The 13,187-nt window shown below is 37.7% G+C and overlaps 1 non-coding gene across 1 annotated transcript; it reads left to right on the top strand.

The window, feature by feature from the left end:
- Positions 1 to 217: 217 nt before the first annotated feature.
- Positions 218 to 288, top strand: TRNAG-GCC (transfer RNA glycine (anticodon GCC)). Its single transcript has one exon. It is a non-coding gene; the product is annotated as a tRNA-Gly (tRNA).
- Positions 289 to 13,187: the final 12,899 nt, after the last annotated feature.

A 13,187-nucleotide genomic window follows, 5' to 3' on the forward strand; every position in this document is an offset into this window, starting at 1 on the left:
TTGATCTTTTTATCCTTCCTCCCCCTAGGCCTAAATTAATTCACAAAGGAATTTAATTTATGAGAAATAAAAAAACCAGGTAATGAAAGTGCTCAAGGGAGAGGTTATTTATTAATATGATTTATAATTGATCAATAAATCTATTGAAATAGAAAAATTGACCTCCATAGAATGGTAATATATGGGTATTAATATATACCCATATAATGAGTCAAATGCGGGTATGGTTGAATGGTAGAATTTCTCCTTGCCAAGGAGAAGATGCGGGTTCGATTCCCGCTACCCGCCTATCTGTAGAATAGAAAGTTATCGTATTGGTTTAGTCGTATTTGTATCATATTTATAACATACAACCAAGATATATGAAATTTATTGTGTCTTTGCGGAGACGGGATTTGAACCCATGACTTCAAGGTGAATGGTGGATGATGGGTTGCTAAGGTGGAGGTGGCACATATTGCTACATGTGTTGTGAGGCTTGCTACTGGTATGGGATTTGGGATAGGGATTAAGGGATGTACGCTAGTTGTGGGATAAATGGATTGCTTTGTGGAGGTAAAGTATAAGATGGTTGTGAAGCTTGGGGAAAGGATTGGGGAGCTTGTGGAACTTGACTTTGGATTTGAGGAGTTTGACCAATATATGTGGGTTGTGCCCCCATTTGGGAAGGTATCTGCATGGAAAAAGAGGCCAAGTAATTAGTGGTTGGTGGTGGTGGATTTCCTCCTAGAAGTGGCATAGAAAAATAGTTAGTAATAAGAGGTAATGGATTAGTTGGTGGTGGAGGTGGTGGGAATTAAAAGCTTGGAAATGGAACTGATGGGGTTTGATAGCTTGGTGGCTAGATTTGAAAGCCTAGTAGAGTGGTGGCAGGAGCTTGGGTCACTTGAGAGCTTGGCAGAACATTGGTAGTAGCTTGTGGGGTTTGATAGCTTTGTGGAGTGAGGGAAGTAGCTTGTGGATTTGTGGCTGATGGCACTGAGCTCCAAGGACCTAGTGGAAATGATGGAATTGTGCTCTGAGCTGAGGTAAACAAGCAGGGGGTGATGAAAGGTTGATTACTTGGCCCCATGGGTGGCATCCCGGTTGTATATTGCTGAGGTTGGCCAAAGATACTAGCACTAATTCGGGAGATTGGTGGATTTGGAAGACTGGGTTGGAGAGCAACAACAAAAATAGTGAAGGGAGTGAATGATGAGGTGTTTTGGGCGAAGGGGGTTTGGGATGGAGTTGTATGGACCAATGGTGGAGTGGTGGTGGCTGGATTGGTTTGCGAAATGGAGATTTCAACTTGGGTGGAGGATGGTATGTTCGGGTCTGTTGGATCATATGGGGTGGGTTGAGGCTCTTCTTTTGGCACATATTGAGGATAATTTGAATCATAAGAGCCTATGGGTGGTGGGAGTTGTCCAAACAATGGGTGAGATGGATTTGATAAGGGAGGAGGTCTTCCAAAGTTGAAGGCTCCTATGTTGTCCCTTTGAAAGTTAGCCATGATTATTTCTTTGTTCTTGTCTATAATGGCATTCACCAATACTGCATTTCCTGGTTGGTTCATGAAAGCTTCAATTTTAGTAGGTGATGGTATAGTGTTCTCTGGGCTAAAGGATGGTTGACTGCTCAAGGGGAGCGATGCTATTTGATCCAAATGATAGGGCTCCATTGTTTCCTTCTTCTTCTTGGCTAAGCGAGTGACGGGTGGCATGAAAATGCAAAATGTTCGTAGGGATGAGATGCAACAATGCTAATGGATGCAAAAAAGGGAAGGCTTTTCTATGCAAATGATTTCCTATGTTGAGGCAAAGCTATATTATAAACCTAAGGAGGATTGGGTTGGGGATTCTAACTTCAAATATATGTTGCCAAAGCATGAAAGGTCTACTTTCCTATGTGCAAGCTTGGTGGTGATTGTGTCAACTTAAGGATAGAGTGATGATCCTTTAGGAAAAACACAAGATTGACCACTTGTGGATCCCAACCTTTAGCTCAAGGTGATGAGGGATGGCAAGTGATAAGGCTAGATTACCCTAGATAAATCTCTGTCAAAGGGATAACCTTAGTGAGGCTGGTGGATTTGCAAGATGGTAGGAATGGAAAACCTTTGGTAAGGTGACAACAATTTTGAAGGCTTGGATGTGAAAATTTAGGCTTTTGGGATGCCAGCTAGGTTTGAGGGGATTGGTTTGGTTCTAAGGCAAGGATCTGAATGAGATGGTGAACTAAAGTGCTTAAGGGGATGACTAAGGATTGCTGGCTTACCTACAAAGATGACTCTAATGCAAAAGTGAAGCTTGTGCAAGAAGATGTGGAGAAACAAGGGGGTCTAATCATAGAAATCATGCCTAGTTTGTAAGGCATAAGCAAGGTTAATTCTTGGATGTTTGCTTAATTTGATAGTGCAATCTAACTAGGCATCTTGAAGGGCTTTGTCGATAGCTTTGTCTTCTACTTTTTGGAGTTTAGCAATTCGAGGGCTTGGTGTTACTTCCTTTCTCTTGGCTAAAATTTCTTGGTATGCTTGAGAGGGCTTGAGTTTGGCTTTGTGAAACTTTTGTTTGGGTTTGAGTTGTTCTGACATAAATTCCTGAATCTGTTTGGCTTTGAGAGATTGTGGTTGTTTTTCTTCAATGTGTTCAACTTCTGAAACAGGCAGTGACTACGCTAAGTGTGCCCTAAGCTAGGATTGACCAAGTTTGGAAAACATTCATTCAACAAGTAAAAGATCAAGCAATAGATAGGAACAACCAGATAGAAATTTTTGATTTTCAGAATGTGATACTTGCACTACGAAGTGTGTATGTTCTAAAAATGTTTCGATCAGTCACTTCAAACACATTAACATCCTAGATGGTTGTCTACAAGGCTGACAGTTGATTTAGCTAGGGAGTCCTTGATATACCCAAGGTACGTGAAGCCCAAATCCATAGATGAAACCAAAATAATGTCACACAATTGAGAGAAGCGGTAAACCACTTCTCCTCTTTCACTTCTCAAGGGTATAAAGTTCCTTAAGGCTTAGCCTGAGTGACAAAATCTCGATTCCAAGAGAGGTGTCTTTGGATTCACCTCTCAATCTTTATACTCCTGCGGAACGCTGGAGTTGAGGTCATCCCAAGGGGTGATGAAATCCCCAAGCAAGCCTCCTAAAACTTAAACAAGATTTTGAATCCTAATCTTATGCACCCAAGATGGCCTCGAAAGACGACAAGGGGAGAGAAGACTTGGATGATCTTGGGCTAAAAGATAGAATTCTTTTCCAACTGACGTTTAAGTTTTCTAATCTAAACCTTGCAAACACACATGTTTAGGATGCAAATGTTCAATTTGAACTTGAAGCATTAACAAAAGTAAAATTGATTGAAGAATGAATACACCATAAAGATTTAGGGTGAACAAAAGTAAACTCGTGCGCTCGGAGGCTCTCCACGTCAAGTATCGATTGATTTTTCTTTAAGGCATTCAAGATTGAGTGTGAGTTTGTTTTAAGCCCAAAACAAAGATGTGTGAAATTTTATTTCAAGCACGCGCTCGGAGGCCCTCCACGTCAAGATTTGTTCAGTTTTTTTATGTCCAAATGAAGTGTTAGCGAGACTAATGTGCATTCAAAGAATTTTCTAACTTAGAAAAACTATTAAAAATATAAGTAAGTGGAGTTTGATTTTTGTGGAGCACTTAACACCCTCTCAGGTAGACCCATCCCCATATATGGCACTGAAATTGCAACCAATGGTTAGAATGATGGGTGATTAAAGGAGGTGAGTCCAACAAAAAACTCACTCAAAGCATCTTTATTTGGTTTTTATAACTTAGAAAGTTTCTAAAATGTGGATTCTTTTTATGCCCTAAAAGATGAAGTGTGAGATATTGTAATTATTAATTGACCTTTTGCATTCAAGATCGTGTTTTTTTTAAGCATGCATTCCAAGAAAAAATTGATTTTAATCCATGGCATTCAAGATTGATTTAAGCGACATACATTCAAAGACAAGTGTTTAAACATTCAAGTTCATTTTAGCAACATGCATTCAAAGACAAGTGTTTAAACATTCAAGTTCATTTTTCAAGAGCATTAAACCATGTAAGGAGAATATGCAAGAAATATGGTTAGTGGTTTCATAGATGCTCCAACCTGCAAAGCTACAAAAGCCAATTTGATTAGTCACCCAAAAATCTCAAAAATTGAAGCTTAACTATGGGAAAAATAAAATCAACTTTTTTTGTTCTTTTTCATAGGCGTAAAAATGCTTAGAAAAACCTCTACTCTAAGGAACCACAATAATAGGCGGATACGACAGTTCACCAGGCGGAGACACCAAACTACGATGATGCTAATCTATAGAGACGCCAATATGTGCAAATGACAAAAAATTAGGTGAAGACGATAGTTAATCTGGTGGCACAGAAAATATGAAACCAGGTAGAGATGCTAAACTATAGAGATGACGGTTAATTGAAGGCGGTGACAGAGATGACAGAAAATGAGAGGCAGTGGCAGAGACGACAGAAAAACCAAGTGGAGGTGCTGAACTGCGGAGATGATAGTTAAGGTTGTGGAGATGACAGTTTGTGGCGGGGCAGACAACAAGAGATCAAGCAGAGATGCCAAACTATAGAGATGATAGTTTGTTGGGCAAAGATGATAGATGATCTGGCGGAGGCAATAATTCACCAAGTGAAGATGCCAAACTGCGAAGATGACACTGCGTGAACATAACTAAAGGGCGCGGGTTTTTTAGAAATTTTATTATTTTAGGTATTTTTTGGATTTTTGAGGATATATTTTCTTCCCAAATGCATCCTTCAACCTGAAAAAATAAGAGAAACAACCTACAACCCACTCAAACAACAAAAATAGTTAGATTGTTAGTTTACAATAACAAAACATGGATTGAATAACTCATAGCGGGGTCCCACTGGGCATGCCAAAATGTATATGCTACTTTAGTATGTAAGAAACACTAATTTAATGAAAACAAAAGCATTAACATTAACTAAATTAACATAACATATAAGATAGATAGAAGAGGAACCCCTAATTAAGAATGTGAGCCAAATGAATGGACTCTCCTAATAAAAAATAGCTCTTTGCTTGGTAGATGAGTCTAAGTAAAGGATTGGTATGTGAACCGCCTCACAATAGGTGTTCCATAGTCATGCACTAGGCCTGGCTTAGGAATAATCTATTCAACCTAAGGACTAATTTTCCTCTACCATGAGGTGCATTTAGATTTTCAACCAAGGATGTATACTTGAAATGGTCAGCACAATATGTGCACTAGGTACTTTGATGAGTCATTATGCTTGTGCTGCAGGAAAAAAAAAATGCAAAGGAAGGAAACTACACTACTGCTATGGAAAGGAAACTACTGAATCTATGAATGTTGAAAACACAATGACAAGATAACAGAGATTCCATCTTGACTCATCCATTAGACTGTTCTTGTAGATGCTGCAGGAACGTTCATGAAGTGTGATGCTACACTAAGGAATTAACTAGCTACGTCTTACTTAAAATACTACTAATGCTAGTAAAATGAATCTATTCTATCCTAATCTAATCCACCTTCCAAGTGGGCCCCCTTGGTTGGCTTCTCTAATCTACCAACGCAAGATAGAAGCTAAAGAGAACTAATTCATTTCATTAATCAGTCATTACATGATTCAAAATTGTAAAACACAACTGCAACAAAATGTGAATTAGTGTTCTCTCTTACTCGATAAAACTTATCAAAAACCAAAAACTAAAAACTTTACACATAGGAGTCAATCCCGACATATATAGGGAATCTACTCTTTATTACATAACAAAAAAGTAACTATCCTAAGTTAAGTCCGCAGGAGAGAATATAGGAGAACAACTGAAAGTAGAAAGGAAGGATAACAGAATTGAGGAGGGAGCAATGAAGTCTCAGCATCAGCTTGTTACAACGTAAATGTAGAGAAGGTAATGGCTCGTAAAAGCTCCTCCTGATTCGCTACCATGTTTCCTGGAGTGGTTATAACTTCCTTTCGTAGTTGTTCCTTGATGCTTGTTTCTCCTTGAATGTTGTCGGCAACCAACTTTTGGATTCTTCCACTCATCCTTAAATCTTTATCATCAGGTTAGTTATGATATAAGACATATTTGCAAATAAACATCCATCAAACTAAATTCAAGCATAAGAACACACATTTGGATATTTATATGAAATACTGCATATAAGATATAATTTAGGCAAAAGATGACATAGTTTTTCTACCCCATAAATCATCAAAGGTTTATCAAACATAAGCTTATAAGTGTTAAAACAAGGATAAACGGAGTATCACAAAGTATCTTAAACCTAACAAAATAAAGGCATTTTTTAGACTCATCATTTGCCCCCTGCTAAACTAATGCTTGTCCTCAAGCATTACACTTCTTTGTCAAAGATCTGAGCTCCCCAACTTCTGTCTTTCCCTTTCTGCTGCTCTTGAAGGTGTAATAGAATCCTCTGGTCCTTTCCCATACTTCTTGCCTGTGGTCTTCTTGCAACTTATCAAGTTTGTCAACATCAATATCATACAGGGGCCATAAAAGCATTGGAGGTTGCATGGTTAAAGGACACCATAGCTTTGGCCTTAGTTGCTTTCCCAGTTCTAAATATTTTGGAACTCTATATGCTGCTTCCAAATTAATAGGACTGTGTGGCTCTGATTTCTTGAGAGAATCAGGTAACTGCGCCCATCTACCTCTTACTCCAGTCATAGCTCTCTGGAATGCAAAGTAGGGCAAGTTTTCATATTCGGCATACACTTTGGCTCTAGTAGAAAATACCTTCTTTCTAACTTCTGGATTACTCTTCCCATAGGTTAATGTAAACCAGTCTCGAAGCATTTCTTCTGCTTGTTTACTTTCTGCCCTCAAGGGTAAAGGTTTTGTTCTCTCCTCATCTCTGTAATTAACCAATTGTCTATCATAATTTGCCTCATTAGACATCCATGACATTAAAGCTTTCAAATGCACATCTCCTATATAGAGCAAAAGATTCCACTCAGTTTTGGCAGGAATGACAAAATTATGAATATACAACTCACACAATAGATTTTGCTGCCATGGTGGTAAGGTTTGATATAGCCCATAAAACACTTGTGCGATTTTGAATTCTGCATTTACATTTCTAAGGGTTAACATCAACTAAAATAAAAGATATTGTTCTTCCAAACCAAAAGTATATACTCGAGGAGGTGGTCTGCAAGCAAGAGCTTGATCAGTTAATTTAAGTGCATGTTCCATGCGTTGTTTCTGTCTTTCTAGCTGTTCTTTCAATTCTTCAATCTCCTCATTTTGTGATGTTATGATCTTGCTCATTCTTTTCTTCTCCTCTTTCCATAGTGCTTCAACAAATAAATACTGTCCATATAATTAGAAAATGAGTTTTTGCAAGGTGACGACACTGTTATCCTCTTCATAATCCTTTTTCTTTTTCTGTTCCCGCCATAGATGTTTTGCCAAACTATTGATCCATGTTGACTTATATGGGACAAAGGTAGTATTTGAATCATGACATTCAGGAACTACTTCATTCTCATGGCTTGAAACACCTTATAAATCCATTAAGGTTTCACTAATTTCTTGCTCACATGCTACAGGAGGATTACCAGAAGCTTTTGTCATCTCAGTGTGAAGGGGAGAATAGTCAAAAATTATCTGCACAGGAGACTCTGGAGTAGGTGCTTTAGACAATATAGGATCTTTAAAAATCTGCCCTCTCATTCTAGGGCTTCTCCACAAAGGAGTCTCTTCTTGTACTACTGTCTTTTTCCTACATTTCTATTTCGGTATCACTGCTGCAGGATTAGTTGCTACAGGAACCTTTTTTGTTTTCTTCTGTTGTTTAATTGCAGGACTAAGTTTTCGTTGAGTAGTGATTTCTTCCGGTGACTTCCATTTCCTTTTAGCTTTACTAGTAGTGGGTTTAGGGATGTCATGTTCAGGTGGAAGCACATTCTCTTGAATGGAAGCAAATTTCGGTTCAATCCCTTGTTTGTTTTCTGTTTCAACTCCCTCAATATTTTGTTCTGTAGGCTCACTACTGAGAACTACATTTTTCTCACCCTACCGTTCACTAGGGTCAACTTGGGGTTGTAGGGTTTTAAATTTCACAAAGTCATCCCATGTCAAAGGGGATACATCCCTAAGAGACCTTTCTATTAACAACTTAATCAAGGCATGGTGAGTGACAAAATTATCTTTCCTTTTTTGAGTCTCTTCCGCACTAATACAGAGCATATTATATAGAAAATTTGGAAGATTCATTGCAATATTGTGCGTGATAGAACTAAGAAAATTAAAATGGTGTGCATGTAAGTGAGAAAATCTGCCTTCACAAGTAAAATACCTGATGACATGTATTGCTAGCTCAGGATATGGAGGCGGCAAAGACAATCTCTTGCACCCCTGCTTTGTAACATCCAATGGAGGGTCATGTGGGGTAGTGAACTGGGCCCTTGCTGACCTAGCATCATGCGAGCTCGGATAATGCTCTCCAACAGAAGGTAACCCTATTACTTTTGCAATTCGTTCTTCTGTTGCAATTACTGTCAAACCCCACATAGAAGCTTCACCTTCATCAAATGTCCTGGTAAATTCTATAGCTGCTTCTTCATCATATGCTATTAAATTCAAACAATAACCTAACCACCCACATGCATTGAATCTTCTTACTGCTTCTACGTCAGAGAGCAACAAAATGTGCTCAACCGGCTCTCTTCTTTGTAAACCTCCTCCCATTTCTTGATACTTCTTCTACTACTCCGTTTCTCTCTCCCTTTCTGAATGCAAACTTCAAGACTCTGCTTTATTTCTCAGATGGTTCACTGATTCTTTTTGGGGACATTAATTGCCATAACCAATTGTTATGTGTCATAATTAAACTTTAGGTAAAAGTAAATCATGAATTTGCGTGAGAATCATCCAGAAACATGGTTCAAATGCCAAAATTTTAAAAATAGGTCACATCATGGCTTAGCACAAAATATTTGGCATGAACAAGGAAAAAAAATTCATTCAGAAAGTGGAAGTACAACACTTGACATGGCATACTTATGGCAAAAAGTTCTCATTAATAAAGGGTAATGCCAAGATTTTAGAAAATCATCACAGTTAATCAGGCATGTGATTGGATAGTACGACACTCTCCTGCCCCCCGCTAATTTTATGACAAGTGTCCTCACTTGTCAGACTAGTATGGGTGAGGGACTGGAATACACCGTAATTATAGAGACTATGCAATATTATTTATAATTAACAAAATCGGAAAACTTATAAATGAATAATAGTTTGAAAACATTTATACCTGCCAAGTGGATTGTCACATTCTCCAAAAAAAAGGTGGCAAAAATAATGTAAACGGCTACATCCATCAGCATGTGCAGATTTGATTGAAAACACAAAAACTTAATTATGTAGAAAGTGAGTGGATGGAAGATTAAGAAATAGAGTGGGGTGGGTGGATGGAAGATTAAGATATGAATGGAAAGAAATATCATGAAAAGAAAATGGACTTTATGCGAACATAAAGTTATTATTATGGACATGCAAATTAGAATTAATGTTGAAGAGGAGCAGGCGGAAGGTTTTCACCTTCTGCTGCAGGAAGAGATACTTGAGTTGTTGTTGGATCCGGTTGTTTGAATTGTTGCATGAATTTGGCTTTTGTTTGAGGCTATTTGTAAAGTTTAAGTCGATGACCGTTGATCAACATTTTGAAAGGCACATCATCAATTGTGGTTAGTTGAATTGTTCCATTGTCAAAGACATGGATAATTTCATATGTTCCTAACCATTGCATCTGCAACTTCCCTAGCATATCCTTAAAGCAGGAATCATAAAATAATTCCCAGTCACCAGCTTTGAACTATTTGTTGAGGATATGAGAATCATGCCAGTGTTTTCTCTCTTTTTGCATCAGTTCAGTGTGTTCTAAAGCGATCTTGCGCATTTCATCCAAAGAATTAAGATGCAGAAGGCGTTCTCTTTGTGCTGCAGGAAGATCAATATCTAAGGTCAAGGCTGTTCTTAAAGTCTTGTGTTCAAATTCAATTGGAAGCATTGCCACTTTCCCATACAAAAGCTCAAATGGTGTGAATCTAGTAGTGGTTTTCCAAGTTTTTCTATAAGTCCAAATAGCTTCTTGTAACCGGTTGGTCCAATCCCGACAATGCAAATGGACTATTTTAGTTAGAATATTTTTTAGCTCATGGTTGGTAACTTCTGCTTGTCCACTGGCTTGTGGATGATAAGGATTGGATCTGCAATGCCTGATGTTATACTATTTCATCAATTCTGAAATTAGGTTGGAAGTAAACTGTGTGCCTTGATCAGTAACCAATTCTTTAGGAACTCCATAGCATGTAAAAATCTCTTCATACAAGAATTTGGCAACTTTTTTTATCACGGGCATTCTTCATAGCCTTAACCTCAACCCATTTGGTTAGGTAGTCAGTACAAACCAGAATATAAGACTTCCCATTGGATGGAGGATCAATAGGACCGATGAAGTCCATTCCCCATTTGTTGAATGGTGTTAACACCACTTGAGGATTCAGAGGCATTTCATCTATTTTGGTTGGGCGACCCATTCTTTGGCATTGGTCACACTTTCTTGTATAATTGATTGCATCTTTATGAAGGGTAGGCCAATAGTAACCAGTGGCTAAGATTTTGAAAGCTGTTCTTTTAGCTACAAAATGTCCTCTACAGGGCTCATTATGACATGCATGCAAAATATCATATGTCTCATCTTCTCTTACACATCTGCACATAACTTGATCAGGTCCAGAATAGAACAGAAAATTGTCTATCCATGAGAAATGGAAGCTATTATGTATGAGCAGATTTCTCTCCTTATAAGAAAAATGCGCTGGTGTCTTATTAGCTGCAGTGTAGTTAGCAATATCTACATACCATGGAACTTTAACAGCAATATGAAACAAATGTTCATCTGGAAATGCATCATCTACCAGAGTAGTGTCAGTATCATGATGATTGATTCTTGACAAATAATCAGCTACAACATTTGTTTTTCCAGGCTTATCCACTATGGTTATGTCAAATTCTTGTAGCAATAGTAAGCATCTTGCTAGCCTACCAGATATAGCAGGTTTGTTCATGAGATATTTGATTGCTGCATGATCAGTATGAACATAGATAGGATAACCTGTGATGCAATGCCAAAATTTATTTAGAGCATAGACTACTGCTAACAATTCTTTTTCAGTCACGGTGTAATTCAGTTCTGGACCATGAAGACTCTTACTGATATAATAAATGGCATTCTCTAGATTTGAGTGTTTCTGTGCTAAAACTGCACCTATGACATAATCAGAAGCATCTGTATATATGTGAAAAGGTAGGTTCCAATCAAGGCCTTGTAAAATTAAGGCTATGGTCAAAAGTTTCTTAAGCTGTAGGAAAGCTTTATCACACTAAGGTGTCCAATTGAATTCATCTTCTTTGGTGAGCAACTTGTACAAGGGACTGGCTATTTTACTGAAGTCTTTTATAAAATGCCTATAATATCCAGCATGTCCCAGAAAAGATTTGATATCTTTTAATTTAATGGGTATGGGTAATGTTTGAATTACCTCAATTTTAGCTGGATCTACTTGTATACCTACAGTAGATATGAAATGACTGAGTACCACACCCTCTTGCATGAGCATGAAACACTTTTCACTATTTAGTGCCAAATTATATTCTTGACATCTTACCAAAACTTTTTCAAGATTTATCATTGCTTCTTCAAAAGTAACTCCAAATGTTGTAAAGTCATCCATATAGATTTCCATACAATCATGTGATATATCAAAAAAATACTAATTACAGCCCATTGAAACGTTGCAGGAGCGTTACAAAAACCAAATGGTAAAATAGAGTATGCAAAAGTACCCCATGGATAGGTAAATGTAGTTTTGTCTTGGTCTTCAAGAGCAATACTGATTTGATTATAGCCACTCTATCTATCTAAAAAGGAGAAGTACTTCTTTCCAGCTAGTGTATCCAAAACTTGATCTATGAAGGGTAAAGGAAAATGATCCTTTTTAGTAGCCTTATTCAACTCCTTATAATCTACACAGATTCTCTATTTTCCTCCTTTCTTAGGTACTATAACCAATGGTGATACCCATTTACTATCAGATATAGGATAGATAAAGCCAGCATCAAGCAGTTTCTGCAATTCTATTTTGACTATTTCTCTGAGGCTTGGATTTATCCTCCTCTGAGGTTGATGAATTGGTAGACAACCTTCATTAATGTATATCCTATGGGTACACAGTGTAGGGCTTAATCTTTTCATATCACCATAATCCCAAGCAAAAGTCTTCTCATGCTTCTGAAGCAATTCTTTTAATTGTTCCATCTGTACAGATGTCAATTTGGGGTTAACATGCAGTTTATGGCCTTTACTCAGTTGAACAAGAATAGTGGATTCTACCATAGCAATTTCAGAGATTGGGCTTCCTTCTAATTCACAAGGAAGTAGTGAACAAAACTTTTCAGGTTCCTTAAGTAAAGTACAACTTGTATCACACTCCTCATATGTAATCAATTCTAATACAGAGCTTTCAGACACATCTTTTCCTACCACACAAGTGTTGGTAAGGATGCTCTGGATAACTAAATCTTCTTCTTGCAACTTTAGAAAAGATTGCCTATGTAACATCATAAGTTATACTATGGAATTTATCTCTTCTTCTTCATCTCCTAAATTTGGCCAAAAAGGTGTACTCAAATCTGTTAATGGTTGTGCAAGAGGATATAGATCAAATTGCTTGGTTGCTTGGCCATTTGATATGGTCATATTCCTTGATCTGCAATTTATGTTTGCATCAGCTGTAGCCAACCATGGTCTACCTAGAATGACAAGATAGCCAGATAGGTTTACTTTAGGGGACAAAATCATGAAGTCCACAGGATATTCTAGGGAATCTAAGGTCACAAAAATATTTTCTATCATTCCATCAGGAATGACAGTGGAACTATCTGCAAGCTACAAAATAGTTGGTGTGGGCCTTAATCCTTCTATTTGTAACTTCTTCATGGTTTCTTTAGTCATCACATTTATAGCAGCTCCCAAATCTATTAAGGCATTTTTAACAAATTGACCATTTATGCTGACACTTACTACTGGACTCCCTGGGTCAGAATATTTTGGTGAAATCAC

This window comes from Cupressus sempervirens, chromosome 8, assembly GCF_028749045.1.
Source record: "Cupressus sempervirens isolate cs-2001-9-10 chromosome 8, ASM2874904v1, whole genome shotgun sequence".
Classification (NCBI taxonomy): domain Eukaryota; kingdom Viridiplantae; phylum Streptophyta; class Pinopsida; order Cupressales; family Cupressaceae; genus Cupressus; species Cupressus sempervirens.